At 38.8% G+C, this 20,695-nt stretch overlaps 1 protein-coding gene across 7 annotated transcripts in view; it reads left to right on the top strand.

The window, feature by feature from the left end:
* Positions 1–20,695, top strand: part of LOC135087863 (protein muscleblind) — a 152,543-nt gene that overhangs the window by 21,914 nt on the left and 109,934 nt on the right. For all 7 annotated transcript variants that reach the window (XR_010260923.1, XR_010260924.1, XM_063982699.1 and 4 more), the window contains exon 2: positions 12,524–12,569. The gene's annotated coding sequence lies outside the window, so the exon portion shown is untranslated. The remainder of the gene's footprint in view (positions 1–12,523; positions 12,570–20,695) is intronic.

The raw sequence follows: 20,695 nt of genomic DNA, 5'->3' as shown, positions 1-20,695 counted from the left end.
CCATAAAGAACAATGGAGGACCTAGACCCGCAGTAATCTAGATGCGTATGGCGCCTAAAGTCTGCCGCGTGGGCGAGACGGGGGTTCGGCTTTTCCTAGGGTTGCCTACGACCCTATATTTAAAGTAATTTGGGGAGAAAAACTTAATTTTAGGGAGCGAATAGCTGCAGTACTTGGAAAATTATTGGCTGGCTCAAATGGATTTACGTGACATACGTCTTATTTATATTTAATTTTTAAATTCCCTTTTAGTATCTAGGCCCTTTTCAGGGCACATATACCTACATTATAAAAAATATAGCTTGAGTAGTGGTTTTAGGCTCTTCGAGACAAAATTTGGCTGATGATGAGGAAAAATGGTGGGTGAAAATTAGAACTTCGATTGTAAAGTTTTTATAAAATGTGTTTCGGAGTTATTGTTGTAAAAATAATACTTGGAAGTTGACATCCTTACCTCCCACTAGTTTTATCACTCCCATGCAATTCCTTTATATGTTAACACATAAATTCATGTGTGTGCCGACATAATAATTTTACATTCCAATGCTATATCATCCACCCTTAGTGTATTTTAGAATTCACTTCTATTCTGGGTAATAAAAGTTTTCAACTGCTTACTACGGCGATAAAAACTTGGGAAACACTCGTGAGTTCATAATAGATACTTTTGAAGCAACTTTCTGTATACGTTGATATTCTATCGTCTGAATTGGTTGAATAATAAAGAACATACGAGTAGCTTAGGCTTTGTAATATTAAATGAAGAGCATCCATCCAATTATAAAATTACATGTTAGCGAATTTACATGCTCAACATCACTTTGATAATAAAGATAATGCTGAAAATAAAGACAGTCTTTTGTCAAAGGAGAGCTCTTTAGCTTTCAAATTATAACTGCTTAGTCTGAAACAAAAGACGCTCTACATTCTCGAAGCATTTTATAAGTTTTTCCAATGTGTATTATATCTCCACGTGACCTTTGCGTGTTCTTCTTTATATTTAGCTTTGCATGTATATCTGCAGACAGTAGGTAGGTATAGTATTATCTTACTTTAGGTTTTATGTTTCGCTGGCCAGTAAGTACGTGGGTGCTATAAGTACGTTAGTGTTGGTAGAGCGTTATAAATGACTCTTGACTCTAAATTATTATTAACAATGACATTCTTTTTCGGACATAAATCCATTTAACTTAATCATCGCTGACATCTTAAACGTATAAACGGTTTCGTGAGCTCACCGTGAATATCAATTGCAATCTGAAAATACGAAATGTATTTCTCTTACAAAGAGACATATTAAAATTTAAATAGCGCGTTTCACAGTGGCTTCGAGCACGGCATGCACGGGTTAATTCTATATTTGGATAACATTCGTCGGTTGAATCAGACAGAAACAGAACTGACTGTTCCGGATTCAAAACTAGAACAAGCTGGGATTCCCCGAATACAATTACATATGATATCCAATATACTCGCATCCGCAGCAAATGTTATTGTGCATTAAAACTTGGATTTTGTGCAGCGAATCTATTTAAAGGTTTTAACAAAGTTTAATCTTACAAAGAAAACAATTAGGCGTCGAAACAACATGAACACATGTTCTAAAAGTAAGCGAGGAAAGCGCTCTGATAAAAAAGCAAAAGACCGCAACCCACTTCATTGTGTGGAGCGATCGAGGTCGCTTTGCATCGGCAAGGATAAAAAGGTTTACAAATAGGCACTCATATCGGCATCAGAAGCTGACATTTGAACTTTACTTGGCCCTGGCTGGAAAGAATTCGAAGGGAATGCTACGAGGATCAGTTTAAACCGATTGTTTTAACACATCCCAAGTGTGAAGTCGCGATATCGGGCCAGGGGTCGTGAGGTGCGTCGATTTTAATCTCGCCTGGCGTGCCCGGGCCATGGCTCCCGCCAATGGAGCCATTTGCATGCGGCTCGTGGGCGAGGTCCGTCTACCCACGGTTACACTGATCGTAAATTTTGTCCTTTTACTTCTAAGGAGGGATTTTTTCCAGAGGAGCAGATGTCCATTTTTCCGTAAAGAGCTAATTTATTGCATGTTGCGGCAAAAGCCATAAAAGTCTCAGAATTAAGACACGCCCCGAAATGTGAACGTTGACTTCGTTCCGAAGTGCAAAAGTTCAGTTTTTATTTGATTGGACACCTTCGGTTCTCTTCCTTAGGAGCAATGTTGGCTCAACTTATTCCAACTTTGCAAATTCATAGTCTGTTTTATTCTCTGATCCACTCGAACAGTTTTTCTGTTGGTCTCGGCAGTATTCACTTAAACTGCTTGTCAAACACGGCATGAAGTTACGCCACTTACATTTAGTCCAGAATCTTAAAAGCTTTTTTGTCATTGGAGAATAAACAACCATCTCGATGTTTTCAAAGTGTACAATTTCGAAAAATGATAAGTCACTGAGATATCGGTTGGTTGAAGTAATAAAATTGCCTTATTGTGATTGAGAGAATAATGAACGGGGTAACGAACCCGAGATCGATACGATCAGAAAGACCATTCGTGGCTCCAGCTCGATTCACTTTCTAGTTAGCGGGCGCCATTGTTAGCGGCTCTAATTTATCTAATGTAAAAGTCATTCCCGTCTAAAATACTAGCTTATCTGCGAATGGAAATGTCAGGGGAAATTCGGACGGTAATGAGAGCAATAACATCTTTTAGAAGCTTTCAACAAAATTAGTATAAGGAAGTCGAGTTATAAACTGAATATATTTACTCTTAAGACACGTTCGCTGTTCTAAGAAAGACCACTGTCTGCTTACTGTGGCCACTGGCGTGTTGCAATTACCGCAGTGAGTCATACTTTAAACTATTAAAAACTGAAGGCCAATCGAAGCGTAATGCAGTTCGCGCTCTGAGCTTAATAACTTATCATTTCATAGCCTAGAAATGTTTTTGTAAACCAATCGAGTTGTATCCGAAACTTTATCGATTTGCAAGTTACGCTGAAATTCCAAAACAATCAGCCAACCTGTCCTACGGCGAACTGATCGGTTGTGGTAACCCTTCAAAGTGGCATCACAGGGAAAGTTATCCAACTCCGTGATCAAAAGACAGACACTAGCGCCACCAGGCTCGGGCTAATGCAATATTCGACCGGTCGAATTGCTTCCACTGCAATCGCTCTACTCCATTAGACAAATCTGATTGTTCCGTTTACACGTAGGCGTCCCTAATAGGACATTTGCACGATCCATCAAGCCTTTGTTTGTAATCTAAGTGATTGATAGCACAGTCACTTGTAATTCGACATGACCCCACGATAAATAAATAATTAATAGCGTTTGAACTCAACAACAAGATACCAATACAGCTGCAACGAATGGACAAATACAAATTACAAAGAAACTTTAATAGTGAATCAGAGACTTGGACGGGAACAAAAAATGGCGCCCATAAAACGAAACCATCGAGCGAAACGAGTAGCAGACTCACCCGATTACTCAGCGAGTAATTTCGTCCTACCAAGTAGCAGGGGCTTAGCCTGAGATATAAATCTATCAATAAATATTTACAGAAACATTGTCAGACGATACGCTACGTTGCTCACAATGCGGCGGTAAATTATTTCAGACGTATTCATTGGCATAACAATTACATATCGAAGCTCTGTAGCCGATCTAAAAAGTTTTCTTTTTTTTCTTGTACGTAAGCCAGAATACTAGCACATCAGTTTTAGACGTTTTCAGACTGAGTTTTAGCAAAAACAACAGCATGTTGCATCTACGTGCAAAAAGGTGACCGTGTTTTGTTTATTTCATTTGTAAATGAAAGGAGCGCTAACAAATAATTGCCCCTTGTGCTGCGAGACTTAAGGCAATATTTGCATTATTTTAACGAACTGTTGGCGTTCTGCTTTAAAGTGCATACTAAATATTTAGAAACAACAACAACGGGAAGAGGCACCTTTAAGCGAATGCCGCGCCTCGACTCAAAGGGTTTTGTTCGGGATAAGTCCTCGGGAAAGTTTTCTTTTAAAACGTCAATCACATTTTCCGCTCTCTGAACCCGGATACCATTATGGTGTTGCGATGCATAGTTTCAAAATATTTTGAATTTGGGTGAATGCAAAGTGTACTTTTGTAACGACTACCTTTTGCTCGCAGCTTCGGCTCGTGTAGTTAGTTTTGAAGCATAAATAAATATCTCTGTTTCACCCCTTTATTTTGCGACAAAAATTTAATATACTATGAGGGCATTATTTACTGAAAATAAATTAATTTTAAGTTTTTTCATTTTTATTTAATCCCGGGATTCGAACCTGCAGCGGTTGCAGGTTCGAATCCCGGGATTAAATAAAACTGTAGTCAGGTCTGTAAACCACCAGGCCAAGCATCCGTGAATTATTAATTATGACCACAAACTTTAATTTAATCAACGTTCACCCTAATCAAAATACACCTTGACCAAACATGTTTCGCTTGAAAATTAATACTAGAGTTAAATTAAACATCAAAACTTGGTTATATAAAATTTTGTTATTAAATTCGAGACCTACATAAATAAGCACATCGCTACAGCGTTATCGGGTTTTATTTCATTTTATTTTAAAAAATATTTCATCTGAGATATTTCTAATGTCCGCAGTTATTTTATTACTCAGGGTGACTCAGGTCAGGACATTCAGGCGGTGACTGCCCAAATAAATTCTGATGTAACTAAATGTGAAATAAAATGTCAGCTGTGGTACCAATCGTCATCGATTCCGTCTATTATTAAACCCTTTTTCGCTTGATGATGTCACCGAGTGCAGTGGCCGCCCGGCGACGCGCGACTGCACACTCGTGACGTCATCATGTCTGCAGCAATGACTCTAGGCTTCCCAATTTAATCAATTTGTTAACAAATCGGCGCTGTTAATGTTTACATTGCGTGCGTAGCCGGTTCAAGGTTGGTGGCAAAATTGAATTTTGTACGTGTGGCTCTAGGAGTAATTGTGAATGTCAGACTGCTGTAAGAATAAAAGTAAGCCTAGGTTACCTCGAACAATAAATTCCGCTTATAAATACCTAATGCTCGTGATTTCTTACCTTGACCTCTAGTCACACTCTACTTCGAATTTTGACACATCAATTCGACTCTCCACTTCTAGACTATTATTCTTATACATAATTAAATTTTGGTGACCTTCATGCCTTTATTCTGTGCCTTCATTACCACGTCTCTTTTAAAACTGTGAGACTTAAAAGGATTATACATACAAAACAGGACAAGTTTCCATTGTCCTCACCACAACCATACAATACCCTCAGCATTTCTTGCAACCGCTTCGCCCAACGTATGCATCGTTATCTAAAATGCTATCCTCGTTCATTACCTCAGTTGCGCATATATCACGCTCCACCGTGAGTCACAAGTCTCAGTTTCCATGCTAATGCAGATTAACGGCCCAATTTTAGTGCCGAAAAATGTTAATACGATGCGTCCACAATGCAAACAGATTAGCTGGCGTGCAATTAGTGCGAGCTTGCGGCGGGCGTTAAGTGCCGTTCGACGGATTATGCCCGCGTGTGTGCCTGGGCCCTGGACGCTCGCCTCACTAATGCCCGGCGACGATCTCTGAATCATTGATTGGGCAAATTCTCCAACGGCCCTTCAGCAAACTGGCCTTAAAAGTTTAAACCAATAGCTCCACGATTAGCCCCAAGAACTAGGTAACCTGATATCAATCACCATTAGGCTAGTTTAGACAATAAATGTCATTCGTTAAAACAATCAGCTTTTGTTCTTTTTGGTGCTTTAATAAATACTCCATCCTCATAAAAGCAAAGATATCGTGTGACCAAAAGATACTGTTCATGCTAGCATATATTTTCCGGCTCCCAGTAGGATTTTAGCTGCAAGCGAGACAAAGACTAATTCAGATAAAATCTGAACTACAAATCTTGTTAATTAGGATTTAAAGCAAACTTGTTCTTGCAGTAGGTCAAACATATTCTATCTTCGACCGACATGGCCGGTGACGCACACTCAGAAGAAACGTGCTTAGTACATAATGCCGGGCGTCATGCACGTCTCTGTTTGTGTCGTGTGATAAAAACCCCTTTCAATAGTCCGAGGCGAGCTTAACGACATTCATAAGTAATGTTGTAAGAAGAAGTTTTTGCGGGACGTCCCGTTTACATGACATAGGAAATTACTTAAGTCAAAATAAAAAATTTAAGTGCCTGACGTATTTAGATGTAAGTTCATAATATGAAACAAAAATTGGTTTTAGCTGGTGTGTAAATTCTGCCAAATTTCAGCCTCATTACTTCGTCAATCATCAAGTGAGATGCAAGCCAAGAATTTTCTCGCAGTGCATAAAAAACACTTGTTTAGCCAATGAGTGAATGACCTTTCTCTTGTATAAATCTTTCTAATAGAATACAAATTAGAGTAAAATAATAAAAATCGAGCAAGCACGTTTTACTTTTACACTGCAATTAAGCAAAGTAAAATTAAAGTTCACAGACGTCTAATTTATAAAATATTGACAAGTGGTCATTAACATTGCGGAGTCACTCACCTTGCGATGACAGGCATGACACCAGACAGTTGTTCTCCTTGCTTGGTAGAAGACGAAGTAATGTAGCAACAGACAGACACTATTACAAACGGGACAATCTTGCAAGTCCTGCCTCATCACTATTGAAGCACAGACGTCTAATTACACACAAGGCAATACTAGTCGTCATCAACTGGAGTCAGTCACCTTGCGCAGTGGCACGTGGGAGCTAGCCAATGAACTTGAGAGTTGCTCTCCTTGCCTGATGAAAGAAGCAGTCGCATGCTTGTTCTTACTGGCGGGAACAATCCTGCACTACTAGTCTAGTTGACTAACAAGGCGACCCGATTCGTCATCATTGGATGCAGTCACCTTGCGTAGAAGTCCGTGGGCGCTCGAAAAGAAACTAGACCGTCTCTCCAATCTCCATGACTGATAGAAGACGATGCTTTGCCAGCAGACACATACTTTGTCAGTAGCAGACAGTGTACTTCTTAAGCGTAACTAGTGGGACATCCCTGTAACTGCCTCATTACTATTGAAGCATAGATGTCTAATTATTATACTCACAAGGCAATACAAGTTGTCATCAATTGAAGTCAGTCACCTTCCGCGATGGCACCTGGGCGCTTGCCAAAAAACGAAACAGTCGCTCTTCTTGCTTGATAGAAGAAAGCAGTAGCAGATGGTATGTACTAGTTGGACATCCTGCAAGTATCGCCTAGTCCTGCAAGGCTACATCACTATTGAAGCACAGACAGTAATTACTCATTACAAATCGTCATCAATTGAAGTCAGTCACCTTGGTGGCACGTGGGCGCTCGCCAGTGAACTTGAGAGCTGCTCTTCTTCTCTGATAAAAGATGAAGTAATTTTAGCAGCGATAGCAGATAGTATTCCTTAAGCGTAAAAGTGGAACAGCCCTATAACTGCCACATTACTATTGAAGCACAGACAGTAATCACTCATTACAAATCGTCATCAATTGAAGTCGGTCACCTTGCCCTTCTTCTCTGATAAAAGATGAAGTAATTTCAGCAGCGATAAGTAGCAGATAGTACTTCTTAATCTTAACTAGTGGGACAGGACCTATAATTGCCACATTACTATTGAAGCACAGACATGTAATTATAAATCGTCATCAATTGAAGTCAGTCACCTTGGTGGCACGTGGGCGCTCGCCAATGAACTTGAGACTGTCGTCGCGCATGCTAATCCTGCGGACGTGGCCGGCATGAGGACGATTGACCTGATCTAGTTTTCCATGAGTGTTCTTTTAATAATAGCCTTTATAGCATTAGGTAATGCTAGTTACACAATATAAAAGCGTTGACATCCTTCTGTTACCTGAAATATGATTACTGTCTTATTCAATAAGAATGACTGTAGATAAAGGACAATACGGGCAACAGCTAGAATATGAAATTCACATTCAGTTGTATGGTGACTGAGACTGACCAAGATGTTTGTTACGGTACACACAATAGAAGAAGTTGACTTCTTCTACATATAAATCTTGTAGTAAGTTTTCGAAGCCCAAAAGATGTCTAGCATTTCATCTATCCTAAGTAGTATCCTACGAGGATGTTCATATTTATCCCAAAACGATTTAAAACTGACCTAATTCTACGCACAAAATAACAAAAGCCAACACTAAAATGTGAATTGTTAAAATAATACCTATTACGATAATTCAAGGCTGCGATAATAAGCTGAAAATTTACACCGCATCCGTACGCATCCATTCCGACGGCACGCACGTTTATGGTTGTTGCGAACACGCACTCATATAGTAAAATGTGAAATTATTAAAATTAAGGCTCTTTATGAACCTCCGACTTGGGGTGGAATATGAAAATTGGAAAAGTTTTCGCATACATTATGTGTTCATTTTACACGTTTCGTTCTTCGAATAATGTAACTAGCACGTTGCGGATTTTATATCCACTGTCAAGTTTATTGTGCCGCGCAATGCTATTGCTGGGATGTCAAGTAATCGATTCAATAGATCATTCGTTCGATCTGAATGCATTGTTCTATGAAATTCTCAATCCATTAACTTTTGGATTCATTGGGCTGGGTCGATGGGTGTGTTTTAGTTATTTTGATCCATGTATCGCCCAATGTGACCTTAAATAACACCGTCGTAGTTTTAGGTTGAGTTTGGCTTTGTTTTATTTTTAGAATTAAATATTTTAAATGTATATCTAAACGTTTCACTTCTAATAGCCTTGCGTGCTAATAGCATCTTTCGAGAATTGCATATCCTTCGACCTTGCTGCTTCCTTTGCCATTCGGCGGTCGATCGGAGATTTTTATGGAGTCATGACCAAACTGGAAGACAAGTTAATAGCTTCGCGTGGGTGCGGCGATTCGACGATTCGGCTATTCATCCATTCCGTCTTGTTTATCGATTAGTCAAGAATCCGCGCCCATGGGCCAACTTATGTCATTTGGCCGGGAGTCAAGGACGAAGCCGCGCGGCCCGCCGGTGCCGCGCCGGCCTTATTTGGCGATTGGTGGGCGCCAGTTTTACGACTTGGCCTTTTTTCCTACGCCCTGTTTCCATGTTGGCCACAGTCTAGATAATACAATTCATTTGTGTGCTGTGCCACATACGAAACATTGACCTTACTTAGCTTGCTCTTGTTCATATCGTCTCAAGGACGGCAATCTCGGATCTAATTTTGGTAATCGCGGTGACTTCATCTACCCTTAAACATACAAACAATGGCGAATGTAAACGTAACGAAATGAAAACACGTCGTTTTGTACGCATAAGGGTAAATAAGGGGATCCGTGACAATCGGAAGCATTAACCGTTCGGGTCGGTGACGGGCTCTGTTGGCTGGAAAAATGGAACGTGACATTTTAAATTTGGCGCAAAGCTCGCGACATTAATCTGGCGCGTCGCCGCCCTCGTGCCGTGCGTGGCCTAATCCGCCGCTCCCCGAACGACCCGGGAAGATGGAAAAATCTCGAAAGACTCACATCAAATTACCAGCTTTAAAGCGTAGTGAATTCCCTCGGGCCCGAGACGACACACCTTGCCTTTCAGAGGCGCCCCTAAATAACGTCGCAGTGTCCTTCGGGAACTTTGGAAGGTTCGGGCGCACGTGCTTTTGTCATAGTCATACTTTCGACGAGTTTTACGTACGACGTGCCGCGCACTTCGATTGAGTTTTGAAAGCGCGTGCTTATACAACTTTGCTAATTCTTGTTTTAAAGTTTTTACGGGAATACAAAAGTTTCCCGCTCCTCCACCTACGCCTGGCTAGGCACTCGCAGTTTATGCAAGCGTGTCTTCTATCTCCGAAATATCGGCTTGAATTTTTTCAAAAGTTTAGAGTAAGTACGCGGCAATGCCTTAATGGTGCTGCTGTGTTACTTGAACAAAAGTGAGGTTGTGTAAGCGAGTATTATAGGCTGTTACGGTAAAACCCGGGGCTAAATCTTCGAACAACTTTGTGCCCCGAATAGAAACTGAAATAAAACAGATAAGGTTAATTCCAGCTTTGGTGTGGCCATAGTGTAAAGTTTCCTATTGTTGTCTGGGCGGAGTGGCGCTGATCTCGTGATTCCCCTATCTCGGGCCAGCTCACGTGACACATGAACCGTCCCAAACTTCATGACGGCTACTGCAGGTATTACCCGGGCACTGGAGAAGCAAACTTATTTGCATACAACATAGGTACTTGGAATATGTTCAGTTCATAGGTAACACACTAACTTTTAACAAGTTAGGGAAAATACGTTATAACTTAATCGAGTTACAAAATCAAAAATTGCACAAATTCCAACCATATCAATTTTGTTTCTATTTTGGGATAGGGGGATAATACTAATACCTAAATTTACATTATCATCGTCAATAACTAAACAGTAACAAAATAACTATCCACAAATAGGTAATAATATGTCACAAATTCCATGCCTAACCAACATTAATTTGCTACCGATTCGTCGCACTATTATTGAAATTGAATTTCCATAGCGGCACGCCATCAAGGAATTCAATTAAAGCGGCCGCTGTATTTGTGAATTACAGAACACGAGCCGTGATGTCAACTTAAAAATAAAATATGCTTTTGTTCTTGCAGATGCCATGAGATGCAATTCTTATGGCGTCTGGCGTCTTTGTCTCACCACGCGTCGGGCCGCGCTGGCTTTGAATTCAGTCTCGGGCCGTGTCGCGTGGCGCCAATTCAGCGCTCAACTGCTAAAAGACGCAACGCCAACGCCACGAGCGCGAAAGTAGCCCGCTTGCGGCACCTTACCGTGACTCAAAAGCTAACTCCAACTTAACCCCGCCACTTCAGGAGCTATTAAACGCAAACGTACTCATTAAATGCAATTCATTTCATATTTTAAACGATCTAGACTGAATATGTTTAAGGTATTCGTATGAGAGTACAGCAATGATAGCATTTAGTGCGCGAGAACATTCTAATTCAGTTAAAGTCCAAATTGAAATAAGGTTCAAATTGGTAAACGGAATGGCAACAATTGTTTCAAAATGCTCCCCATTTGTAGAAAGCAGAAATATCTAGACTAATGTACTGGCGGTACGTACGGAATCCAATCTTGCACACGTCACCGTGCCGTAATGAATTCAACAATAATTAGAGTTGCCGCGGGATAGCGCTCGGAGCTTACCGGCGGATGTCACAAATCCTAGCCAAGGGCCGGGGCGTGTAATGCAAATAACAGTGTTTACCTGGGACTCGAGCCACGCCACCATCCTCGCGATTCATAATAACGGCCTTTATTTCCGTAACTAGCTACGCGACGCTCTCATTTTGTAGGTTAACGCGTATTGTGTCGGCGAAACGAATGCCGCCCCGTAATGGAGTTTTTAAGCGCAGCTTTTTCGCACTGCAAAAGCGAATTATGTAACTAGAATAGCGACGTGATTGCACTGAACACTAATGCGGATACACGTTTATTGTTTCAAATTGTACGGATAAACGTAAACAAAACGCCGAAATTTGTGAGGGTTGTTACATAAATTTATGAAAGTCGTAGTAGTTATTGCGTCTCAAGTTACTAATGAATTCCAACATTAGGGGCTTATGGTTATTATTTACTGTCCTATTTTACTCTAGGAGAGGACTAGTGGTCGGATGACGAGCGAATCACGACACCCTCGAATTAAATGACTATAACCTTGAAACAGGTAGGGTTGTTAGCGATAAGAGGGTTTTAGAGTAAATATATTTTGCTTCTATTGTACCCGTGAACGTCGTTCCAGATAATGAATTTGTTCGTTGTATTAAGGAGGATATACTTTGTTTTGTATTGCGATCTACGTCTATGTAAAATTATTTATATTATATTTTAGTATACAACTTATTTGTTAACATACAATATTATGAGTATTTTATGTAGATAGCTGTTCTAAGAATCTCATAGGTAACTAAATTTATTCAGACCTTGCTATTTTAGCTTCAAAGAATGCACCAATGTTTTAGCGCACATTTCATTGTACAAACGACCGTGAAACATCTAGTATTCTTTATTCTCCCGGTATATTTTGAAATGTTTACGCATTTCCTTGGCTTTTCCTGATTTCTGTGCATAAATTGACGTCGTTGCGTCGTGATCGTTCGCAACTCCAATTTGTGGAACCCAAGACGAGTCACGATGAAGGCTATTGCAAGTACGGACGACAGCACTTCAAGCTAAACAGTAGTGACGTTTATGTCGTTGTAATAAGTCCCACTTTTCAACAAAAATATATGTGCTGAAGACTCATTGGTATAATTTGCTGGGCATATTGGAAAACTTGTAATTGGTTTAGTTTTATATTCGCGCGGCAGTGTGTGCCGAGTAAACTTAAACGATATCACTTGTGGATGAAATCCTCGCTTTTTCGGCTGGTAATCGTTTATCTACTTATTTATACAAAATCGTTAGAATTTCTTTGACAGTCGCCAACACATCATACTCTACTTATCTATATTTTTAATATCATATAACATAATGTTAATTTTTCAATTTCTTTGTTTCAGATTTTGGCCCGGAGTCATATATCATTGTAAAGAAGCTCACTTAAAAGTAAGTAATGTTTTATTTTACAACGATAATAACTACATTCTTGCAACAATATTAATTAACGTTCTAAGTCGGCTACACCTCAACTTGTCCCATTTTGTGTCGTGTTGTCTCGCTAAAAATTTATTTCGTATTTTAATATCGCACTGTGTAGTTCTGTCATACTTTTTATGATTACTCTCTTGGCAAAACACCAAGATCTTACTCGCTTATCTTTCGTAACTTTGCTCAGCAAAATACCTCAATATTTCTAGATATTTTTCCCAAGAAATACGGGAACTCTATTCTCTTAAGCTTTTCTCTTTTCGTACAGTTATGAGTGTTGTATTAGATCCTCTAAAATCCACTTCTCTTAGTATTCGAGTGTGATTAGATTTCTCAGCAATTTAGATCGCTGTAACTTCGTTCGCCTAGTTTCTATGATCTGTCTGGCTAAGTACATTCGTAGCTCACTTTCACTCGTCTGATCAAGTTGTTATGTACTTTGCAGACTTAAGCGCTGCTAACTTCACAAGTTCCCATATGAAACGTGTGAAATAATTTACATAACTGGCTTTATAACTTTTAGGACAAATGTAACACTGGCTCTAATTTGCCATATGCGGAAACGATTCAACCTTGAGACGCCTGGGCTAAGCACGACGCGTGTCTTTGTCCTGTTACTCGCCAAAACTCGTTCAGCTGGCTCGTTCTTGCCGACGGACAACGCAGTCCGACTCCAATAGTAGCTGCTCAGATATTTATGAAAGAAGATGTGTGCGTAGTTGTTTTGTTTATTCGTACCTTCTGAATTACTTATGCAGGGCGTCATTTACCTATGGTTTGCGTACGTGCACCCGGGCAGGCTCAGCACAGCGCGAAACAATTGCGGGGAAACATGAGCCATTGTCCGGGCCTGCCGAGCCGTTCCACATTAATAAATGCCAGATTGCCTCCCCAAGAAACTTGTAGAAATGCTGGTATACTTTTTGCCGTTTTAAGAAACTTGGTTTCGGCGTTCTTAAAATTTAATCAGGCCCATTCCGAGCGGGATTGTTCGAAACAAAGGGCCGTTGGAGCATCATCCCCACCCACACTGTTATCTTATTCGCTCTTTCTATTCACCAGCTAGATATGACTTTCAAAATATTTTTCATATATAGACGTTTATAGACGCAAAGCGATGACATCGTCAAAACTTCGTCAATTTACGTTGAGAACGCAAAGCCCCTTGCCAGCTCTTGTCCGCACTTGGTACAAAAGTGGAGGTAACATCAAGAGAACTTTCCACCCGGAGTACAGTCGTACTTACCTTGTCTAGAAAGGGATCAAACTGCGGTGCATTCGCCGCAATGTATTATGCAGTCTCCGAGCGGGGTACCTGTGTAAGCGGCTCGGAATCACTCCCACTACCCGTCGTGGAACACTGCTATTCCTTGAAAATTCCTATTTCAAAAGTTCCGGGGAGCCATATCGTCGCGAATAACTTTCGTAAATTACTCGCTACCGATCCGATGATTGTAAGTTACTGCACTGTTTACGCTTGCTACTGCATTAGTTGGAGCGATGCAACCACCTCACTGCAGTTTAATCTGCTCTATTTTGCTCCGTTGGGATTAAGAACCTTCAATGCTGACTATAATTTGTTTCTGAATGAAAGTCTTCAAGTTATATTAAGCGCATTAATGCGCTCCTTGAGATTGTAGTCGGATAGATGATAGCGGTTGGAATACCTAGCAGATATATGCCAGCTGGGGTAAGCTAAGCTAATCGCATCTCATTTCCTACATGTCGCTCGTTCTAGTGGGAAGCACAAATGAGATTGTGGGCTGACGTGTCGTTCCGGAGCCCGTCGCACTCGACACCCGAACTAGACCACGCCAGCAACCGACATTCCATACTTTATTTCGGTCAACGCATAGCACCTTTTTAAAACACACTCAGATAAATTCTTGCCCATTTTTATAAATTCATTTTCATTTTCTGTGAAACACGTTGATCCTAATGTAGATATTCTACCACAATTTATCAAAGAAATTTTGAAGCTATTTTCGTCTTTGTTTTCATGCCTTTCCGACAATCTTTTACTCAAAGTTCACTTGATTGATTGTCTCTGTATTCGAACAAAGAAAGGTGCACAACACACGAGTTATACCTATTGATATTCAAAAAGCCACATGATTTATGACACGAAATTACTAAAGTAATAACGTCTACAAGTCCTGATCAAGTCATAAGCTATATCAATTTAAGATGGCAAATCTAATAACAATGCATACGTTCTCACTTTAGAGAAGTTTACAACAGGGGAAAGTCAACTTAGTTAAATCGCAATGAACGTGAACGTCAGAATGGCGGGTGTATGATCATAGAAATTAACAAAATAAATACGAATAATTAATACCTGAGGTGTACCTTGATGTACCTTTAGTTATTTATTTTGTACTTCTCTAAGATGGGAGCAATTACGATTGCAAAATGAGCCGCCAACCTGATATCAGGTTGGCGGGTGTATGCTGAAATTGGACGAAACAGGTAAGTTATGGTTTTCTAATATTTATCATTATTTAGTACCTGAGATGTACCTCACAAATAATAAATATGAACCAAATGCGACGAATAATTAAGGAGAAAATCGATACGAAAAATTTGATGTCCACCTTTTTTTTGATGGCCACCATTTTTTATAAGAAGTTAGAAAGTTGATACTGACACAGATAATACATACCGTAGTATTTTTAAAGTCTGTTTTTATGGCACGCACACTTTTGCATTTGCCAACGCCATTAATTTGCTAAAATCAAAAAGTTAGTATTGATAGTGTAGCGCCCTCCTGTAAATGTCATAAATAAGGTTGTCCAACGTGGCAACAATCGGAACTAATAATCGAGACATCGTCTTCCTCTTCTTCAAATTTTATTCTCTTCTTTTTTTCCTCTCCTGTCCTTCTTCTGTTTCTCTGATTTGTAAAATAAGAAGAAATAAGACGAAAAAATAAAAAGATGAGAAAAGAATAAAAAGATATTTAAGGCAAAAAAATAAAAAGATAATAATAAGAAGAAGAACGTGAGAAGATGAAGAGTCGAAGAAGAAGAGGAAGAAACAGAAGAAGATGAGAAGAAGAATAGAAGATGAAGAAGAGATGAAAAGAAGAAAAAATAATATTAGAAGAAGAAGACTATGTCCCGATGACTAGTTCCGATTGTTGGCACGTTGGACAACCTTATTTATGACATTTACAGGAGGGCGCTACTATCAATACTAACTTATTGATTTTAGCAAATTAATGCCATTGGCAAATGCAAAAGTGTGCGTGCCATAAAAAACAGACTTAAAAAATACTACGGTATGTATTATCTGTGTCAGTATCAACTTTCTAACTTGTTATAAGAAATGGTGGCCATCAAAAAAATGGTGGACATCAAATTTTTCGTATCAATTTTCTCGGTAATTATTCGTCGCATTTGGTTTATAATAATATATTTGTGAGGTACATCTGAGGTACTAAATAATGATAAATATAAGAAAACCATAACTTACCTGTTTCGTCCAATTTCAGCATACACCCGCCAACCTGATATCAGGTTGGCGGCTCATTTTGTAATTGTAATTGTTCCCGTTTTAGGGAGGTACAAAATTAATAACTAAAGGTACACCAAGGTACATCTCAGGTATTAAAAATTTATATTTATATTATTCAATTCTGTGACCATACACCCGCCATTCTGACGTTCACCAATGAACGGCTTTCCGAACGAACACAGAGGTCCTTTATCGCGTTTCACGCAAGTTTCCTCGGGCAGCTCTCTACTTACACGATTAATTTGAGTCGATAAATCCGCATTAAAAGCGGGGCAGGGGCAGCCAACCGCGCCGCTCTGTGTAAGTAGCCGCCGTTCCGACCTTTTTGTTCTCGCTCCGTTTCGGTTCTTTCTAAACTCTTTTAGTGTTTATTAACGGTGTGACACGTGGCTGCTTGGGGATTGATCGGAAATTGGCGATGGCCATGTGCCGGGCCGGGTAGGAAGGCTGAGCGCCGCCGACGTCACGGCGCAGACAGGCGGGCAGCGCGCGCGGCGCCTATGGGCCCATTAGACGTCTGCCCGATGTGGAACGCTCGATAAACTTGTAAAAACGCCTTCTACCCATTTAATTTTATACCCTCGCTTAAGCTTTGCTATTGGCAGATTTCTTCCTTCTTTTTATAGGTCCGTCATTAAGAGCCATTTCACAAAAATATTCCGCGCGAATTTAAGTAAAAGCTGTCAACGCAACGTCAAAAGAGTAAAAAGAACGCTGAAATGGACAAAAAAATCTTGAGCCGTGACCGTATTAAGACTTGATTTAAGTTATTAATTTTAAGGTAGAATGAGGTATTCAAACTTGATAAATTAATTTTTTAATAGAGTTTAATAAGTCTTTTATATTTCGATTCATAATGAAACACGAATAGGTATAATATGTAAAATATATATTAAGTACAAAATAAAGACAGTCACATAGTGAAAAAAAAATCTGCCCCTTTACATCTCCATCATCGGGCCCTGGATACGAAATATTCGTCAAGGCGAATCACACAAGCCCAAACTCCATAGGGTTCTATTGTTTTGTTACGGAGGTGGCCATTGCATCTCCTCCAGATCCATTATCAGACAGAGCTAAGAAATAAATAAATAAATATTATTATAAGTAAACAAATAACTAAAATAATTCATCTTACTATCTTACTTCTTACTAGTCTTACTAATATTATAAATACGAAAGTTTGTGTGGATGTCTGGATGTTTGTTACACTTTCACGCAAAAACTACTGAACAGATTTTGATGAAACTTTACAGTACAGTACAGCAGTACTAGGCAGTCTGTGTTCAACTATCACTCGGAAGTTCCTATCGCAAGACCTTTGGTTCACTCAGTTCCGATACGACTCTAGTGCTGTGTGTAATTATTTTCGTGAATACACTGAATTTATTAATTTCTACGAGTGGATTTCATTTTGCCTGAGACCTACGCCATGAACCCTGAACCAGAAGACCCTGTCGCCAGCGACAGCGACGCTCATCCATCCCTGGCGTCGACCAGAATAACAATGTTAGGCTATAATTTATGACGATCTGTGACAAACTAAATTTTAAGCGGGTGAAGCCGCGGGCAATACTACATATTTCATACTAGCTTTTTGCCCGCGACTTCTTCTGCGATGAAGTGGAAAATGGTTCTAATAGAATTAAAATATTCTAAGAAAATTAATTTTGTTAAAATAAATGATTATATTTTTGATATAAAATCTACAAATTATTATGTTTAAATATTTGAATACTTACAAAATTATGAGATCTTTCTAAAACAAAATTAAAACACTACACTTGCCGCAGATTTCTCTGTAAACAATGTTTTTTTGTTTTTCCTTCAGGTGCTAAAATCACCAGGCTATTGTGTGCGCATACTCTGGAGTATGCCACATACAACTGGCCGTCGGAAAAGCATATATTTCCATTAAGTCTACTCCCGCTACCATAATATGGAACTCCGCTAAAACTCGTGAGGGCGCCAACACTTGCTTTTTATCGAAAATTAGTATGAGCAGCTGCGCACGCGGTTGCCCGTTGCAGGCTCTATGCAACCACACTATTTTAAAAACCGTGGTCCCTAAGCATGAGATGGGAAACTGCACTCTCTTGAATTCTCTTGAATTTGATGGTGTTAGGGGAATCCTAGGAATGAATACAGACTTTCCAATGGGATCTCCTCATCAATATTGCGAAATTGCAAGTTGCAATGCAATGTTACGTTTTCACTTGTTATTTTATTGTAATCTGACCTTGATTTTTCAAACACGTGTCAAAAAAAAACTAAATCAAAAGTACTAAGGAATATTTCATTGATATCAACTTAGAAACAAGCACAGATCACAGAAACTAAAGGGAAATGTGACAAGGGACAAATTGGAACATATTGCTTGTGAAAGCAATGATGACAGTAGCGACGTCATTATGTAAACAGTTTATATTGCTTGCATAGTACTAAAGATTATTCGAACGTTGAATACTGATACCGCAGTGGATAATGAGCACATAATTTGATTTCTTTGTGTGTGTGAATTTCTAATACGACACTGAGTTTCGAACTCAGCGCATTACTTAGCATCTCTCTATATTTCTATGGAACCAAGTTATCTCCAAAATAACATTCCACACCTTTTTAACATAGTCAGGTAATAATTTTAATAAAATACGAAGCACGTCGTCTATCAATAGGATATATGTATATTTTAGAAGTTAATAAATTATGCATAAAATATAAACACTAGAAGTTTAGTTAAATCGTAGAATTTCTGAAAAACAAGTACTAAAATCGTACTGAAAAAAAAGTATTAATATGTTATCTAATTTATTTATTAAACGTCGAATTTTATCAAAGATTTTGTACTATAATTTAGTTTTAGAAAATATTTTATAGCCTACATAGAAAAAAAAATAGGATTCTAAATCGTGAAAGAATTTTTTTTCGGAGCTATTGCCTCCAAACAAACAAACAAACAATCAAATCTTTCCTCTTTTATTACTATAGATTTAACAACAAAGCTTCCGGATCTCGAAACAAAACGCTTCTTTTTTTTCTTCACGAAACAAAACTCAAAGCGGATAAATAAATAAACAAATCTTTGAACAATTTCACAGCGCCATCTAGTCCAAAAGTAGGCAACCAATATGCTTGTGTTAAGGGTGCTAGCATAATGGATATACTTGTTTATAATTTATTTATTAAATTAAATACATGGTACCTACATATTATACATAGTTACACCCAGATCCGTCAAAGAAATTAAAATTCATCATTTCAATTTCTGCTCGGCCGGCCGACTCGAAACAGCCTCTCGGCATAGTATCAAATGTATTTGGTCGCCGTACAAATCACCGCTTTACGACACGAACGCACGTAAACGTCACGGCGGGAAAAATGACACAGGTCCTGCCTTGACGGGCGCTCGCGCCATACTAATCAATGTCGGCTTGCGCATTGTAATTTATACTGATATTCACATCAATATTTTGACAAAGTGGTTACTAATATTTAAACAATAACTGTGGAAATCAATTCTACAATGAATATTCTTTATTTTGGGATACTTTTATTGCAGTTATTGCTGTGTTTTTAAACCAAAAACCACGATCAAAATGTGACGTTAATCTTCAAATTTGCCAAATTATTTTTAGATTTTACTCAATAATGGTAATGAAATTCAAGAATCTATTTCATTAATGGACTACAAGAATATATGTCCGATGATTACTATATATTTTTAAGCTTATTATATGAGCATAAATAATAGATACAGGTCTTTGAAAATGAGTCTGCGGCAATTTTTCCGTAAAATGGTTGTGGGAGATGGGGCACTGTGAATTAAGCAAAAGAATTTTAGTAAATCCGTTTCATTAATGGTCAACACCAAGGATTGACCTATCTTTCGCAGTTATTAAATAATCTCTGGGTGTTGCTTAAGATAGTAATTCATGCTTCCAAAATCTTAGAATTTCGCACGAAAATGTAAAATGGCTCTTAACTGTATCGCGCGTTTATTATTCTGTTTGTTTTTTAAGCTCAATCGCCTCGTTAATTCCTTGATGTCGTTTCAAATACAGGCATTGCCAGTAAATTACAATGCTACTACTATTTAGTTGTTTTCCCGTTCCGAAACACTTTAGCGAGTGTCGGTCGGAAATTCCGAAATATATTAAATTTTCCTCCCGTATTTAGTAGGTTATTTAAGCCACAATGGGATTAAATGTTTACTGTCCTGCTAAATGTAGATCGTAAACATGGGAATAAAGGTGAATGCTAACTACTTTGAATCCTCAAATAAAATAGAGTTTTAGTACAAAATAAAATTAACCTTTATAAATTACACTTCTCCAAGAATTGCTGCATTCGTAAGTTTCTGTTAAGAACTACAATGTCGACAGCTATCATTTACTTTCATGTGCTCACACATCAATTTGAATACGTAGTTCTATTAGAGTTCCCATTCAAACACTATACGAGGCGCCCCGGGCGCGGAACGATATTGATACAAAATATTTATGACTTCAACTGATAAACTTTATGTTGCGGTAAGAGTTTTATTCGTCTCGTGAAATAGCTATATATTT

The sequence above is a fragment of the Ostrinia nubilalis genome, chromosome 3 (genome assembly GCF_963855985.1).
Source record: "Ostrinia nubilalis chromosome 3, ilOstNubi1.1, whole genome shotgun sequence".
In the NCBI taxonomy this organism is placed as follows: Eukaryota; Metazoa; Arthropoda; class Insecta; order Lepidoptera; family Crambidae; genus Ostrinia; species Ostrinia nubilalis.
The sequence above is the reverse complement of the archived record's forward strand: the minus strand, read 5'-3'. Positions and strand labels throughout refer to the sequence as shown.